A 17,458-nucleotide genomic window follows, 5' to 3' on the forward strand; every position below is an offset into this window, starting at 1 on the left:
CAAAATGTGTCCCTGATTCCATGTGTCCCCCTTCACCAAAATCACATACATGCTGACCTTCCCCCTAACTCTTTCGAGCAGTTCCTCAGAGCTATCTGAGAGGCTGTTTCCTTGGCTATAGTCCTCATTTTGCCCCAAATAAAACTTAACTCACAACTCTCAGTTTGTGCTTTTTTTTTTTTCAGTTGACAGTTTAAAACTTTCCCAATTTGGCTGTTCAAGGAGCCACCGTTTTGGGAAAATCCCTGGTGTTCTCCTTACTTGCTGCAAGTAATAAAGCCTTCCTTCTCCTGCCCTTTGGCTTGGTTGTGTCTTTTGGCTCAACAAAAGAAGTGTTTCAGGTAACACTTTTAGCTGGTCTAAGAATTAAATTGACGTGAGACTGATTAACAGGAGAAAATAAAACAAAAGTTTAATAATATGTATATCTAGGAGTCATTTTTGGCCTAAGCCATTTTGCAATGTAAGCCTGGCCAGGATGCTTGCCGTTGAAAGGGTCTCAGTAATTAATGATCTTAAGGGAACAAAATAATGCAGAATCAAAGGACTGTTTTCAGGTAAAAGAAGTAACAATAACAAAGATAATTGTAAAGACTCCCAGTTCTCTTTCAATGGTAAAGATTAGCCTGATCAGCTGGGAACATAAGGAATGATGATATTGACCTTTTCTGACCCTCATGACTTCAGTCCACTAAAGCTTGGACTCTGTGGACCACCCAAACCCCTTCATGAATATGCATATACCCTTAGCTTAAAAATTCCCCAATTTTGCTGTTCAGGAAGACACTGCTTTGGGAAAGACCCCCGGTGTTCTCTTTACTTGCTGCAAGTAACAAATCCTTTCTTCTCCCAATCTTTGTTTATGTTGTGCCTTTCAGCTTGACACCCACCAAGAGGCAAACCCAGGTTTTTGGGTAACATTAGCTCTTTGGCTGGCAATGAAAATGACATAAGGCAGATTAACAAGAGAAAATTAAATTATTATGTGCACATGGGGAATTCACGTAAGTATGAAGAATTCCAAAGACAGCAAGACAAGGTGACATATATATATTCTTGACTAAAGAGAAGTGAAACTGAGCAGGACCCTGTGGGGCTCCTGGGCACTAAAGTCTTTCTGTGTCCCCCATTTCTTGTTTGCAGGGACTAGGCTTCAGCCTCCACAACCTTCCCTGAATTCCAAAGGGTAGGGTCAAATAGTTGCTAATCAGGGAAGGGAGGGGCTGCAGAGACAAGGGAGGAACTGTCAAGAAACAATAGTGCAGCTTTGGGACAAGATCCTGGTTCTGCCTCAAGGGAAACATATACCAATAACTGAGCTCTTCTACAGAACTAAAACCCCCAACAAATGGAAGGTGTTAACTACTTGATGAAGCATCCTTCATTCTAGAGAGAAGGTCACAGTTTGATAACCTTGAGAAGCATAGAAGCTCATCAGGAGACCACCTGAGGCCAGCTTAAAGGATTGCAGGCCCCGAACACACCATAATCCTTATCAGCAACCCTGACCTTGAACCATTGCTTTAAAACTCCTCACCAAATCCCCCCAGGTTGGGACACACAGTTTTGAGGGCATTAGCCTGCTGTGTCCCCCTTTGCCTGGCAACACAATAAACCTATTCTTTTCTACTTCACCCAAACTCTGCCCCCGAATTCGATTCCATACCAGTGCACAGAGGCCAAATTTCGGCATCAGAAGGAGGTATGAGTCTGAAATTTCAAGGGGAAGTAAGGTAATTCACAGGAAGTTAAAAAGAGTTAATGTTTGGTAAACAAATGTTTGCTGATCCATCCAAAGACAATGAGCCACAGAGAGAATTTTTTTTTTGCGGTACACGTGCCTCTCACTGTTGTGGCCTCTCCCGTTGCGGAGCACAGGCTCCGGACGCACAGGCCCAGCAGCCATGGCTCATGGGCCCAGCCGCTCCGCGGCACGTGGGATCTTCCCGGACTGGGGCACGAACCCGTGTCCCCGGCATCGGCAGGCGGGCTCTCAACCACTGCGCCACCAGGGAAGCCCCACAGAGAGGATTTTGATCAAATGGGCTTTTCAATGTTCCTCCTGTTCTACCACACCTAATATTATACTACATTTATCTCTAGTGATAGCTTCTTCCTGGGACAGGCCCCCTGTCTTAAATTATTTTAGGCAGTAAGGGGGAAGTTCAAAGGCTCTTCCTGAGTCTTTTGGGCCTGATTGTTTTCAGCTCAAAATAATCCACATGCCATAGTGGCACATCTTGTGGTGGCCTGCACTTAGACCCATTGGCTCCCACGTGCAAATGAGAACCATGCAATGACTCAGGGAGAGCCCTGAGCACATTATTCAGATAGACACCAACATGATGCAATTTTTCTTCGGTGTGTTCAGTGAGAGAAAGCAATCCAAGAGGCACTGCCCTTTTACTTTGGGGGAGGTTGAAAGTCCCTTCTTGGAAAGGAAAAAGAAGTACTTTTAGAGCATTGAGAAAACCTAAAACCTGTGAGTCAGTTTTTTTAAGTGCAGAGTTAATTTTACCCAAATGTGTTTTCTTAAAAATTGCAACCAGTCAAGGTCAGTCTCTTCGAGGGGTGTACCAGCTGTGATATTTGCTGACTTTACACTGTTCTGAAGTTGAGGACACCTGCCCTCTACTCAGTTAATGTTTATTTTTATTAACTTTCGAAACTGTTTTAAGTAGGAGATCTTTTACTGGAGCCTGAGGATTGATAACGTTAACCCCTGTGACACTGCTCTGTTACCTCACATCAACCAAAGAATTGTGCAGGAGCTGATCACATACCCTGTGATTCCCCTCTCTCACCTGGTATTTAAAAATGCTTTCATGAAACCCATCAGGAAAGGGGGTTCAGGTGTTTTGAGCACTAGCTGACCTGAACTCCCTGCCTGGCACCTGCAATAAACGCTGCACTTTCCTTCTCCATAACCTGGTGTCAGTAGATTTGCTTTACTGCACATGGGAGAGCAGACCCACGTTTTTGTCATCAACATATTTATATATATTATTATATATCGTAGGCAATGGAGATATTTTACTTCTTTCCTATTGTGCTGTTTTATTTTTTAACTGAGTTAACCATGAAAGTCAATTTTTGTTGATAGAGGAGAAAAGGTACAAATTTATGAGCTATAGTTAAAAATTTAAAGCTTTTAAAATGCTTGTTATTTTTTTTTTTAATTTAATTTTATTTTTTTGCTTTATAACAAATTTAATCAGTTATACATATACATATGTTTCCATATCCCCTCCCTTTTGCGTCTCCCTCCCACCCTCCCTATCCCACCCCTCCAGGCGGTCACAAAGTACCGAGCTGATCTCCCTGTGCTATGCGGCTGCTTCCCACTAGCTATCTACCTCACGTTTGGTAGTGTATATATGTCCATGCCTCTCTTTCGCTTTGTCACAGCTTACCCTTCCCCCTCCCCATATCCTCAAGTCCAATCTCAGTAGGTCTGTGTCTTTATTCCTGTTTTACCCCTAGGTTCTTCATGACATTTTTTTTCTTAAATTCCATATATATGTGTTAGCATACAGTATTTGTCTTTCTCTTTCTGATTTACTTCACTCTGTATGACAGACTCTAGGTCTATCCACCTCATTACAAATAGCTCAGTTTCATTTCTTTTTATGGCTGAGTAATATTCTATTGTATATATGTGCCACATCTTCTTTATCCATTCATCCGATGATGGACACTTAGGTTCTTTCCATCTCCGGGCTATTGTGAATAGAGCTGCAATGAACATTTTGGTACATGTCTCTTTTTGATTAATGGTTTTCTCAGGGTATATGCCCAATAGTGGGGTTGCTGGGTCATATGGTAGCTCTATTTGTAGTTTTTTAAGGAACCTCCATACCGTTCTCCATAGTGGCTGTACCAATTCACATTCCCACCAGCAGTGCAAGAGTGTTCCCTTTTCTCCACACCCTCTCCAGCACTTATTGTTTCTAGATTTCTTGATGATGTCCATTCTGACTGGTGTGAGATGATATCTCATTGTAGTTCTGATTTGCATTTCTCTAATGATTAATGATGTTGAGCATTCTTTCATGTGTTTGTTGGCAGTCTGTATATCTTCTTTGGAGAAATGTCTATTTGGGTCTTCTGCCCATTTTTGGATTGGGTTGTTTGTTTTTTTGCTGTTGAGCTGCATGAGCTGCTTATAAATTTTGGAGATTAATCCTCTGTCAGTTGCTTCATTTGCAAATATTTTCTCCTATTCTGAGGGTTCTCTTTTGGTCTTGTTTATGGTTTCCTTTGCTGTGCAAAAGCTTTGAAGTTTCATTAGGTCCCATGTGTTTATTTTTGTTTTTATTTCCATTTCTGTAGGAGGTGGGTCCAAAAGGATCTTGCTGTGATTTATGTCATAGAGTGTTCTGCCTCTGTTTTCCTCTAAGAGTTTGATAGTTTCTGGCCTTACATTTAGGTCTTTAATCCATTTTGAGCTTATTTTTGTGTATGGTGTTAGGGAATGATCTAATCTCATACTTTTACATGTCCCTGTCCAGTTTTCCCAGCACCACTTATTGAAGAGGCTGTCCTTTCTCCACTGTACTTTCCTGCCTCCTTTATCAAAGATAAGTTGACCATATGTGCGTGGGTTTATCTCTGGGCTTTCTATCTTGTTCCATTGATCTATCTTTCTGTTTTTGTGCCAGTACCACACTGTCTTGATTACTGTAGCTTTGTAGTATAGTCTGAAGTCAGGTAGCCTGATTCCTCCAGCTCCGTTTTTTGTTCTCAAGATTGCTTTGGCTATTCGGGGTCTTTTGTTTTTCCAAACAAATTTTGAAATTTTTTGTTCTAGTTCTCTGAAAAATGCCAGTGGTAGTTTGATAGGGATTGCATTGAATCTGTAGATTGCTTTGGGTAGTAGAGTCATTTTCACAATATTGATTCTTCCAATCGAGGCGCATGGTATATCTCTCCATCTGTTTGTATCTTCTTTAATTCCTTTCATCAGTGCCTTATAATTTTCTGCATACAGGTCTTTTGTCTCCTTAGGTAGGTTTATTCCTAGATATTTTATTCTTTTTGTTGCAATGGTAAATGGGAGTGTTTTCTTGATTTCACTTTCAGATTTTTCATCATTAGTGTACAGGAATGCCAGAGATTTCTGTGCATTAATTTTGTATCCTGCTACTTTACCAAATTCATTGATTAGCTCTAGTAATTTTCTGGTGGCCTCTTCAGGATTCTCTATGTATAGTATCATGTCATCTGCAAACAATGACAGCTTTACTTCTTCTTTTCCAATTTGGATTCCTTTTATTTCCTTTTCTTCTCTGATTGCTGTGGCTAAAACTTCCAAAACGAAGTTGAATAAGAGTGGTGAGAGTGGGCAGCCTTGTCTTGTTCCTGATCTTAGTGGAAATGGTTTCAGTTTTTCACCATTGAGGACGATGTTGGCTGTGGGTTTATCATATATGGCCTTTATTATGTTGAGGAAAGTTCCCTCTATGCCTACTTTCTGCAGGGTTTTTATCATAAATGGGTGTTGAATTTTGTCAAAAGCTTTCTCTGCATCTATTGAGATGATCATGTGGTTTTTCTTCTTCAATTTGTTAATATGGTGTATCACATTGATTGATTTGCATATATTGAAGAATCCTTGCATTCCTGGAATAAATCCCACTTGATCATGGTGTATGATCCTTTTAATGTGCTGTTGGATTCTGTTTGCTAGTATTTTGTGGAGGATTTTTGCATCTATGTTCATCAGTGATATTGGCCTGTAGTTTTCTTTCTTTGTGACATCCTTGTCTGGTTTTGGTATCAGGGTGATGGTGGCCTCATAAAATGAGTTTGGGAGTGTTCCTCCCTCTGCTATATTTTGGAAGAGTTTGAGAAGGATAGGTGTTAGCTCTTCTCTAAATGCTTGATAGAATTCACCTGTGAAGCCATCTGGTCCTGGGCTTTTGTTTGTTGGAAGATTTTTAATCACAGTTTCAATTTCAGTGCTTGTGATTGTTCTATTCATATTTTCTATTTCTTCCTGATTCAGTTTTGGCAGGTTGTGCATTTCTAAGAATTTGTCCATTTCTTCCAGGTTGTCCATTTTATTTGCATAGAGTTTCTTGTAGTAATCTCTCCTGATCTTTTGTATTTCTGCAGTGTCAGTTGTTACTTCTCCTTTTTCATTTCTAATTCTATTGATTTGAGTCTTCTCCCTTTTTTTCTTGATGAGTCTGGCTAATGGTTTATCAATTTTGTTTATCTTCTCAAAGAACCAGCTTTTAGTTTTATTGATCTTTGCTATCGTTTCCTTCATTTCCTTCATAGACCTAGAGTCTGTCATACAGAGTGAAGTAAGTCAGAAAGAGAAAGACAAATACTGTATGCTAACACATATATATGGAATTTAAGAAAAATGCTTGTTATTTATAATGAGATTTATATAATAGAGAATTAGGAAATAATTCTGTATTTAAATGGTTCGATTGTGATTGTGGAACATGAAATTGGTAGTCCACAGGACATATACTAAATTTTCACCCTTAGTGATACTGTATTTCTACTGTCCATGTCAAGCTAAAATGTTGTTTTTCAACAATCTTTAGCAAACATATCTTAGTTTTATTATTCAGAGGGAATATAGGAGCTCAATTTGATATAGGGAACTTGAGCATTCCATCAACATGAATTTGAAGAATACACTAAGAATATCTTCTACATTACATTGGAGTAGTGAATTCCTGGTAATTATTTAGGGAATTCTTTTGAAAAATATAGTCACCAGGGGCCGATAATTGAATTCTATTGAAATATAGAGATAGATATTAAGAAGAATGGAAAATCATATTTTCATTTTATATTGCCCATATCTTCATTTTATTTGTAGGTTTTGAAAGTTTGCAAGAGAAAGATATCAGAATTTATACTTCATTCAGCAGAATCCCTTGGACCAAATGATCACACACTCAGAATACATAAGTGGAGACATTACTGACTGTGGCCCAGGAGACAAGGACAAGACCTAGAAAAGACACAGTAAATAATGGAGGGAAAGAAAGATTGGAATAGACAGGCATTTCTCTTAATGAAAAATGTTAACAGTAGAATCCTTGAGGGAGAATCTTTGAAAACATTGGATTTCTATAACAATAAAAAATTGAGTCCCAAAGTACAATGATGATACAATGATAACAATAATGAATAAATAGGATAAAGAAATTATATGTTAACTGGCATACATTCCAGGCGATTATCAAACTCCTGCAGAAACCAGGGCTTTCTGGCCTTTAATTCCCCTTGGGCAGAACCGCAGTGCCCCTGTCCCCAGCCCTCAGCCATCACCTCCAGGACTACAGAGGCAGAGTCCTGGCCCTCAAGTCAGGCTGCCTCACTGACTTGAATGCCCATGGAAAAGGGAACATTGATCCTGACCTGAGACACAGCCCTCAGATGTTTGTAAGCTGGAAAGTCTGCATCAGACTTCCTCCTTGCATCTCTCTAGGGTGAACTAGGGAAAACAAAACGTCCCAAAACCCTTTCCCACAGAAGAAGTCTGGGAAAAAACACATGACGATCTTGGCCTTGGTGCCAGGTGAGGCTGATATAACTAGAGCACACCTTCTCCTGGGTTTGGTACCAGAATCCAGGGCCCTGGTGGGAGGACCTGGGCTCTGCCCTGGGTTCCATGGACACAGACAAGCAAGTGTGATCTCAGCAACCTTCAAGGACCCAGATGTGAGAAAGAGGCAATGAAGACACGATGGCTGCTTCAGGGTGGCTTGGTGTCAGCCTAGAACAGCTGGACTCCATAAGGAATAACACACTGTGGAGGGAAATAATAAAGAATTTATAATAGGAACAGAAAATAGTTTTATTTGAGCCAAGCTGAGGGCTATAATCTGGGAGGCAGCCCCTCAAAAGGCTCTAAGGAGCTTCTCCACTGAAGCATGGTAGTCTTGTACTTTATCAGAACAAAGAACATACATCCAACATGACAGGGGTCTATTCCTTGAAGATTTCAAAAGAGACAGATTGAGGACATGTCTAGTGAGACAGTGGGATCCTGGCACGTGGGAAAGGAGCCTCGTCTTCGAGAGGGTGTGAACACGGGCATCGTAAGAAGGGAGTCACTTATCCTTCTTTTTGAATCAGGCATTTCTTTTCCTTAATGGTTAAAGCAGATGTGCTCTGTGTGCTTGACAGGCTCTTTCAGTTCACACAGAGTTTACACTGAACCATGTATAAGCCTAAATGACTTCCCCATACCCCATTACGTGAAAAATTTCTCCCTCAACACTATAATTTGGGGCTTGACTGATCTTGGCGATAAACCAGACACATAATACCCTCAGCTCTCCAAGCCTCTCCACCTGCAGATCCTGCTGTATCCTCCCCCCAGGGCACAGCACCACAAGAGGGTGTCAGGTGAGGGGTTTGGGACTCAGAGAACTGACTCCCGAAAGTGTTTCTGTTTTCCAAGATAAATAACAATACAGTTTGGATTCTAAAAATCATCCAAATAAGTGAAAAAAAAAATGCTAGACCAACAGTGAATCACAGCGTTTTTCATAAGATAAATGAATGTTATATAATGAAAGAGTAAATAGAGCCCAGAGGCTTTACTATGTAAAATTAAAATGGAGTTCAGTAGTGTTTAAAACACATCCAAAGGTCACATTTATGAGCTGCAAGTCCAGCTGTATTCCACAAGAATTTAGGCAAATGCATGAAAGATGAGTTATGAGTAAAGCACTATCCCCAAACTGTGGGTGTGGGGAAACTCATCCTAGCACTTTGTGCAGAACTAATACATGGCAACCATATCTGGTTTCAAAACTGATATTTTCTGCAACTAAAAAGGCAGAAATAAGCTAAATAAGCTACCTATCCCCCCTTTGTCCTTCAGTTATTAATTAAGACTCCTATTTCTTCCTCTCTTATCTATTTTTTAAATTCCAATTTCAAATGCCAAAATATTCAGCTATTATATATGATATTGTTCTCTTAATTTAGTCTCTACACAGCCTGAAATTTCTTTTTAATTTCCCTATTATATAATTAGTTTTATATTCATCAATTATGTGATATTTCCAGCAGGTACTGAGCTTTTATGCTCCAAATGTATGCCCTTCCATACTTTAATGCACATAAATATACTTTATACTTTTACATCAATTTAAAAGGTAATCTATTGAGTGCAAATTCTGTCTTCAGCATTTTGTTGGGGTCAGCAGTGGGGAGAGAAAATGTAGAAGAAGGAAAAGACATGGCTTATTGTTCTCAGAAGAAGTTACAGAGAAACCTCTGACTTCCTTATCAAAAGGAGGCCCATTTCTTTTTCAATGTCTTTTCTTTTTTTTTTTAATTTATTATTTATTTATTTATTTATTTATGGCTGCATTGGGTTTTTGTTGCTGCGCGTGGGCTTTCTCTAGTTGCGGCAAGCAGGGGATTCTCTTCGTTGCAGTGTGAGGGCTTCTCATTGTGGTGGCTCCTCTTGTTGCGCAGCACGGGCTCTAGGCTCATGGGCTTCAGTAGTTGCAACATGCGGGCTCAGTAGTTGTGGCTCGCGGACTTAGTTGCTCCATGACATGTGGGATCTTCCTGGACCAGGGCTTGAACCCGTGTCCCCTGCACTGGCAGGCGGATTCTTAACCACTGTGCCACCAGGGAAGCCCTCAATGTCTTTTCTATTGACTTCAAATCTATCGGGCTTTAAAATTATTTGTGTGTGTGTGTGCTCATATTCTGACTGTCTCTCACAGCAGATTGTGAGTTCTGTGAAAGTGAGGCAGGAGATAGATGGGCCCCAGGGTAAGCAGCAGGAGTTCATTCCCTCTGGACAGAAACTCCAAAATATCAATAACAGGGCAATCGAGAAAGGAGGCTGTGCCCTGCCCAGATAAGAGATAAAAGACTAGATGTTCCTCATTCTCGTAATCAAGGAGACCTTCCCAGCTACACATGTGCAGAAGGGTTCCTTGGAGGTCAAAAAGGGAGAGGGCACCACCCCATAGTAAGTGATGTCAACTACCCATAGGCCTCTTCGCTAGAATCCATCTTGGCTAAGAGATGCACATGAACACGGGAGGACCCTGAGGTATACCAAATATGGACTCAGAACCAGGCAAAGCAAGATGATTGGTCAAAGGAAACCTGGAAGAAATTCCCCATAAAAGTGATTCAAACTACCATGTGAGCGCAACTCTCTCTCTGAGCCCGCCCATGTGTCTATCCACATGTATTCTTTGTCCTCCTAATAAACACTTTACTTGTTTCACTACTTTCCATCTCTGTGGAAATTCATTTCTACACAGCAGACAGGCCAGGACCTTGTCACTGGCCACTAGTCCCTGGTGGTCTAGTGGCTAGGATTTAGTGCTTTCACTGCCCCGGCCTGACTTCAATCTCTGGCCAGGAACCAAAATCCTGCTTCAAGCAGCTGCAGGCTGAGGCCACCTGAGATGAAAACAGGGCCAATGTTTATCTTGTTTAAGGTCATGTCTTGTTAAAAAACAAAATTCAACTGAGTAAATTTGAAAATCTGATTGGCCTTATTTGATGCTTTATGAATTGGGCAGCATCTCATCTAGTAAATAGAAGAGCACTTTGAGAAGTTACACAGAGTGGAAGGTTTTTATAGAAAGGAGGGTGGGCAAGAAAGTCTTAGCAAAAGAAAAAAAGGTTATTTGGGACCAGTACTATCTTCTCTTTGTAGGGAAGGGAAGCCTTGAGTTTTATCTTGCAGATTGCCTCTTCTTCTTGGGTTGGGGGAGATGGAGAGGGCCCCTGTGATAGATTACCACATTGGTGCTGACCAGAAGATTCCAGATTTCAGAATTAAGATAACATTTCTGGTGAAGGTCGAAATTGCAAGTAGGTTAGGTATTAAATATATGCATGGTATCGTGGGCTTCAGCACAAATGAAACCATTTTGTGTCAGTGGTTTTCCTCCTTAATAGTCCCTAATGCAGAACTAGCAGAAACACAACAAAGATTTGTGAAAAAGTAAATGAGTGCCTAACTCAGTTGGTCAACTGGTGTAAAGAATGTGGCATAAGAATAAAAAGATCTAGAGAGCAGATGAAAGAAGCTTTTGTTTATATTTTTAAAAGGAATGTCTTCTGTGTTTTCAAATTACTGCAAATCTAATCAGCAATGTTGATGTGACTATTAAAAATGATGCTTTTTGAAAGGTTAGAGAAAGGAAAAACAAGAAAAAAATAAGGATGTTTGGCATTCTGGATGTTGGCTAAATGGCAATTTAATCACTAAGAACATGTTTTATTCTATTGTCATGATGTATATGTAATATATGTAAACATATATTTATATGTCATACATAATATATATTTCCTTTTAATCACCCCTACTGGGGTACAATTTACATACAACTGATAGCACTCATGTAAAGTGTATAGCACAGTTAGATAAATTTTGACAAATATATACAGTTGTGTAATCACTACCACAATCATGATACAGAAAATTTCCATTACCCAGAAAGTTTCCTTAGGCTCCTTTGTGGTCAATCCTCACCTTCCTACAAAAGTGATATGATGATTTGCTTTCAGTGACTATAGTTTTCCCATTCTCAAATTTACATAAATAGAATCTAACAGTGTGTATTTGGTTCCTGCTTTCTTTCACTCAGCATGTTTTGAGATTCATCCATGTATGTATATTAATATTTCATTCCCCTTTATTGCTGATGTGAATTACTCATTCACTTGATGATGAACATTTGAGCTGTTTACAGTTTGCAGCCTTAACCTTTATGAAACCATCGGGATTTCCATTAGAATTCTTTAATTTCTTACCCAATTCAATGGTATGATTTGAAAGTTATCAGAAACCTGCACTTGTCAGAAAGTCTTTAGTATGAATCTTCCTGAAGATGAAGCATTTTTGCAAAAGCATCTATGAATGATAAAAAGACTTAAAAAGACACAGTTAAAGAGCTGGTTAAAATGCAATTGACAAAAAAAAATTTGTTTACTTCTGTAACATACAAATTTGACATATTCAAATTTTAGAAATTTTATTTAATTTCATATAACATAAGAATATCTATATTAATGATATTTAGTATAATCTAAATGTATAACCTAAGAAGGTTGGAGATACATTTATCTCTAATCAATTGACAGTGCCTCCCATAATATACCAAATAATCCTAATTAGTTTAATATCTCTCTTTGAGATGACTTAGGGGTCCTCTGAAACATCCCAAAGCTATCCAGAGGTCAAAATATCTTTAATTAGGATTCTATCCTTGAGAAGTTTATCCAAAATGTTAAAAAGTTTCAAGACACTTGGTCAAATAGGATTACAGATCACTGTGAAACAATGCTTATCCATTTAACCAAAGTTACAATGAAAGATTTTAAAAGCAAGTACGGAAAGTTATAACAGATTATTTAAAAGGTAAAGAAAATTTACCATCTGTAATCAAAAGCAAATCAATATTCCAAGAAAACTTTTTTCTCTTAACAGAGAGAGAAAAAATTTTTAAGTTTTTGTACCACTTTACTTTTAATCTTAAAATTCATTTACTCAATTAAATTCATTCTAATCTTAGTGAGTCCTGACAACACATAGAATTTCTTTCTAAAGATTACTTTTTCCCCAGAAATCTACAACTTTCTATATTCATATTAACTTGCCCTTTATTTTATTTCCTATTTAGAAATAACCAGCTTTAAGACAAAATTACTTCCTTTTTCTTTAACAAAATAAATTCCTATTCTTCATACCTTATTTTAATGAAAACACACATCCTATTACCCTGTATACTAAAATGTTCTCATTATTTCTAGTGGCTTTAATTACATATTTAATTAGAATTCTCAAGTCTTAAAAACCTAAATTCCTAGTGAAAATTAAGAAGTAAGCAATTATGAGCTGTTCTTTACATTAGCATTCTGTAGATTGGCAAATTTATAAATAAATGCTATTTATAATTTCTAAAAATATGTGCTTTCTTATGGAAAATGTCTCAGTGTGACACCAAACATATTTATTAATAGTCTTAAATATCTTTACTTTCTCTGTAAAAGGAAGCCAATGTTTAGTAATTAATATTTCAGTATATTATTTTATTTGGAAAAGACTTCGATATTCAATGAATTCTCATCATTTAGCTTAATTTAGTTAAACTCTAAAATTTCAAGTTACTAAAACGTCCAGAAAAGCTATTTTTAAGTAGACATTCCTAAAACATAATTATTCCCAGAGTTCACCTAAAAACTCTTGTCTCATTTACCTCTATTTTATTCACTTGTTCTCAAAAATTATGTTTAGATTACCCAAGAAAACTTTATGAGACATTAGACCAAGTCAGCCATTATCCCAAATTTAATATTGAATATTTTTCAGATCACATGAATCTGAAATTCATTCAAGTTAGTTTCTTTTATATTTCTGAGAATTTCTGTAAGTGCTTAATTTCCTTTAAGTCAATTAAATAGAGCTCATTTACAAACTAACTTTGATAATACCATCCAAAGGAAAAGAGATATATTTATAATGTACACATGGACATACATACATTCCAGACAAACAGAGATCTCACAGTTTTCCTGCCTGAGTTTAAAAAGGACTCTTTTCCCTTTTTTCCCCCCTCAGTCTCAGGAATTGGCGATGGTATAGACAAGAGTGAGTGAGAGTACATTAGAGCCCAGGGTAGAACATTTACATTTCAAAGGCACAGGGGGAAAAATGTAAGTTCCTCCTAGTAAGATTTGTTTCCTTCTGGTCAGAATAGTGAAGAGATACTTTTAACAAGCCAGCTTTTTCATTCGCAAAAACAAGTTTTAGAATGTCAAAAAGTGCCCCATCTGGGTCATTATTCTCCAGAGCCTAAAGAATACTGTGACCACATGATTTTAGAAAAATATCACCTTCTCCTTTTCATGGGTACGAGCCCATGAAACTAAGAGCTAAGAATTTCCCGATTCTGCAAAATACACCGTAGGGAATATAAGATGAAACAGAGCTCTGATTACCCATTCTCAGTTGTTTATGGCTGGTAATCTTAAAATCTCAAACAAACAAACAAATGTAGTCTCTCAGGGTTTCAAACTCCTCAGCCCAAAAGGGAAAATCCCAACAAATGGTTAGCCACTGACAGACCCAAATGGCTAAGAGAATGAATACCCTGGTATTATCACACACAAGTTCCACTACTTACTAGAGAAATCTCAACCAGCAAAGCATGTGTCTTTTTCCCTTTACCAGAGAAATCAAAAGTGCCATGGGCCAATGATGCCTGGTCAGTGGCAAGTGTTCAGGGCCATCTCTGAGACAAAGGTGCTCAAGCAGCTGCTGAGTAGTATCCATGAGCTGCCACTGGTCAGGGGCCAGTGTGCTATGGTTGAGATGCCCACTAGGGATGGTGGCCCCTTCATGGTTGCCCAAATTATTGCCAAACCAAACACAGATTCACTCACCCAATGCAGAGCAAAGCCAATCTACTGATACCAGTTGTGGTGAAGGAAAGTACAGTGTTTATTTGCAGGATGCGAAGCAAGGATAACAAGCAGCTAATGCTCAAAAGACCCAAACTCCCTGAAGACTTTTGGGCAAGTGTTTCTAAAGACAACATTAGGAGTGAGGGTCTCAGGGTGAATTATCAGTTCATGGACATTCTTTTGATTAGTTGGTGGAGAGGTGACAGGGTGATATTTTGGGAACCTTAATCATCAGCCTTCTTGTTCCAACCAGTCTGGGACCTACATGCTTGTGATCAGCATGTAGTCAAATCCTCCATCAGGTGGAGAGCCTTAGTGTCTACAAAAAACGCTCAAGTGTCGTGGTCCATACGTGGGTTGGAAAAGAATTTCCAGGCACAAGGCAGAATGTAAAGAAGATAGAATTTATTAGAGGAAAGTGTCTCTGCCAGAACAGCAGGCTGACTTCCTAGTAGTCTGGGGGAGTGGACCCCAAACATGTGCTATTGATCAGTTTTTATAGCCAGAAAACAAAGGAATGCTCCAAGGTGAAAATTTCGTTTACTAATTGGTCGAGGCACATATACTTTCCTTCTATAGGGTGGCAGTGGGACAGGGAAGATGCCTTTTCTTATTTGGGACAGGTCTCATGGCCCAGCTGGGCTCAGGAATTTCATAAGCATCACAACATGGTGGGGAGGGCAATTAAGGGTCTGATAAGGGGTGTAACGCTGACACTTTTTCAGAGAGGGTTGTCCTTTGTCCTTGAAGCACCATTGTCCTTGGAGCACCACATCAAGGATATGTGTCAGACTGTTATCTATATCCCTTGAGGAGAAAGGGATATAGACAACACTGTTTTTCAATCTATTGTTACTTTTCTTGCTTGACTGCTTTTCCTTTGTTTCTGAATTTTGTCAGTTCTGTAATCATTAACTGCTCTCTGGAAATCAAGGGAGGCCTAGGAAACTAAAGCTTTGTTCTACAAACAAGAAGCAGGGAACACTGGGAGTCTGTCACTGGGAAGGCCCCACAGGATCCTACTCAGTTTCACAATCATGAATAAAGTTGTTTCTATGAACGTTCATGTACAAATTTTGTGTGTACATATTTTTCTAATTTAAATTCCTAGGGGGTGAAATTAGGGGGTTGTATTAATGCCGAACTGTTTTCCAAAGTAGTACATCATTTCACATCTTCTTCAGGAATGTATGAGACTTCTGGTTGTTCTCCATCCTTACTAACATTTGATGCTATCAATCTTTTTAATTTTAGTCATTCTAGTAGATGTGAAGTTATTTGCATTGTGGTTTTAATTTTTCTTTGATGACTGATAATGCTGAACATTTTTAAATGTTGCTTATTTACCATTCATGTATCTTCTTTGGTTAAGTGTCTTATTAAATTTTTTGCCCAATTTAAATTAAATTGTTTGTCTACTAAGTAGTGTTTTAGTAAAAGCTGGAGAAGAAGCAAGTTTGGCTGGATTACAGAAAACAAGGGGGAGAGTGGTAGGAATGAGGCCAAGAGAGACATGGGAGAAGGGGAGAACAGATCAAAAAGGACTTTGAGGCCTTGGTGAGAACTTTGGATTTATTGTAATTAAATTGAATTCACTGGATGATTTTGAGTATAGAGTGGCACAATCAGGCTTAAATTTTAAGGGACCACTTTGGCAGCTCTGTGAACAGGCCAGAGGAATGGGAGTAAACACAGGATAGACCAGGAGGTTATTGCAGCAGTCAGAAAGAGAGAAACTGGTTAGTTGCAGTTCTGAATGACCTTTCCCCTCACTCTTGTTCCTGACATTCCAAACTGCATAATTTCAGATGTGGAAGACTGAGAAATGTCCTGGATTTTCTCAACAGAATAGTGACTTACTCAAGGCCTTTAAGTGGAACACACTCTACTGAGGGTTGAGAGAAAGCTGACAATAGTGGCTTGCTTAGCTTAACTCAGTGGTTATGGTTGTTCGTTGTGGTTGCAGTATTATGGTTGTGTGACTCTTTGGTTAGTATTCACTTTCTCCATCTTGGAATATACGTTTGATGAGGATGGAAAAATTATCTCTGTTTTTTTTTTTTTTTTTTTTTTTCCGTACGCGGGCCTCTCACCGCTGTGGCCTCTCCCGCCGCGGAGCACAGGCTCCGGACGCGCAGGCCCAGCGGCCACGGCCCACGGGCCCAGCCGCTCCGCGGCACATGGGATCCTCCCAGACCGGGGCACGAACCCGCATCCCCTGCATCGGCAGGCGGACTCTCAACCACTGCGCCACCAGGGAGACCCAATTATCTCTGTTTTTAACTCACCACTGTAGCCTCAGTTTGAGCACAGTGTCTGCCAATTAGCATTTAGTCAATGGGTTTTTTTGTAGGGGAGTGAATGTGTGTATGTGTGAGGGAGAGAGAGAAGAGGGGCAGAAACAGAGAGGGGAAGAGACAGACATAGGGACAGGGGAACAAGTCCATATTGCAAAAGAACAGGACAATATTTTCTGTGAGTAGAATGCTCAGAGCCTGTGTACTGTGTTCTTTTCTACTTTCTCAGGTTAGATTTATCACTTCATAAATTTTCTTTATCTTATCCAAAATGAATCTACATTTTTTTTTCTTATAAGTATAAAGAAAAAGATTTTGGGGGGGGGGAATTTTTAATGTCTCACTACAATTCAAGTGCCATACATGTCTCTTTCTATTATTTGTATATCTTGAAAATATACCAGCATTATTGTCTAACACAAAGGAGGCACTAAATAAAATTTTTTCTTTGAAACATTGGTACTATAAATTATAAGAGACAGGAGCCATGTTTTCACAGCTCTGTTTCTTGAGCACCCAGCCCAATGGTATTGTGGAGATGGAATAACAATCACCATGAGCACAGGTCAGTGCTGACAAAGGGACTTGCTTTCTCTCTAAACCATTTGACTTTGTTGGTGCCCAGGGCAGGATGCTCCAAAATATGCCTCAGTGGAATATTACTTTGAATTAAAGTTACTGAAGAAATGACTGATGCAAGAGAGACACACTGACCTTCCTATCTGTCTCCA

At 39.1% G+C, this 17,458-nt stretch overlaps 1 long non-coding RNA gene across 2 annotated transcripts in view; it reads left to right on the top strand.

Annotated features, from left to right (window-relative positions):
• The window catches only part of LOC309808267, a 52,661-nt gene that overhangs the window by 23,465 nt on the left and 11,738 nt on the right, over positions 1–17,458 (top strand). The window contains exon 3 of one of the 2 annotated variants that reach the window (XR_014294719.1): positions 6,845–9,853. The exons of the other annotated variant lie outside the window; for it this stretch is intronic. This is a non-coding gene — a long non-coding RNA (uncharacterized lncRNA). Of the gene's footprint in view, positions 1–6,844; positions 9,854–17,458 lie in introns of those variants that run through there. 2 annotated transcript variants of the gene reach the window in all.

The sequence above is a fragment of the Mesoplodon mirus genome, assembly GCF_964341445.2.
Source record: "Mesoplodon mirus genome assembly, chromosome: 7".
Taxonomy (NCBI): domain Eukaryota; kingdom Metazoa; phylum Chordata; class Mammalia; order Artiodactyla; family Ziphiidae; genus Mesoplodon; species Mesoplodon mirus.